This window comes from Penaeus monodon, chromosome 24 (assembly GCF_015228065.2).
Source record: "Penaeus monodon isolate SGIC_2016 chromosome 24, NSTDA_Pmon_1, whole genome shotgun sequence".
Classification (NCBI taxonomy): Eukaryota; Metazoa; Arthropoda; class Malacostraca; order Decapoda; family Penaeidae; genus Penaeus; species Penaeus monodon.
The window spans coordinates 13,407,901-13,409,092 of NC_051409.1; positions in this window are offsets into that span (position 1 = coordinate 13,407,901).

Here is a 1,192-nt window from a genome sequence, read left to right on the forward strand (position 1 = left end):
GCATATTTTTGGTGGTTGTAAAACAAATCAAAATAATGTTCAAAATATTTATTTAGGAACAAATAACCATACAGTAATGTTAATCAAGAATATGGAACATTGATCTGACTAGAAAAAAAAAATGGGATTTGCTGTTCACTGCAAAACAGTTATCAATAAAATCAACCAAACACTTGTGGACAGTTCATTAGTCTTATTTTAAATAAACTTCTCTAGAAATTACAATTCCTATTGAGTGAAATATAACAAACAGAATAAGAAAAATTAGAATTTAAATAGCAATATTGGTCCCACTAGGTTTGTCCCCAACATCAAAAAACATGTTTGCAAAACTACTTGTCTTTAAAAAGCTTTGTGACTTAAATATTTAGCCAAGATCATTTCAGTAATTCAACTGAACTATAAAAGTTACCCATCACCACAGAAACAGCAAATATTCTTAAAAAAAAGTATTTAAATCTCTATATAGTTTAATCTCACAGCCAGAGTATATGCAGACAACTTTTTAACCTGTCTACTTATGCAAATTTACAATTTAATATAAATAGTATGCAACCTTTACTTTAGTATTAGATTTATCTTTGAAACTGCAGATTGACTACTTGACAATTTATCAGGTACATGCACAAATACATATAGTATATGTTTATCTGAACAAAAGTTTCTCTATTTCTCTATTCTCCGATACTTTATCCGTTATTCCTGAAATTACACAATCTTATGTTTTCCAGAGCCAGTTCTATTATAGTTATGAACTGTCAGTCATCTTAAAACCAGTAAAATGTTAGAATAGATAATCAGCACTGTCCTGCATTAAATATAGAAAAATCATTTCTATATAGTTTCCAGTATGCACTTTCAAGAAAAGATGCAACCTGACTTACATTAGATTTGTATTACCACAATTATATGAAAAAATAGAATATCAGTCAGTCATAATACCCTTGAATGATACAAAAGGACATAGTAAGCCAGATCATAAATACAAAAAAAAAATTATCGTCTTCACATGAGCTATTAAGATACTGAACATGTACCTATATCTACACTTCTTTTAATGAATAAAGAAATGGCAAAGAGGACACATTAATTGGCAAGTTAACTGTCCTTCTATGGAATGTGTGGTCTTCTATTTATGAAAGTAGACACCAACTCATCTTAGGAGAGTCTGCATTTAAAATGCCATGGGTAT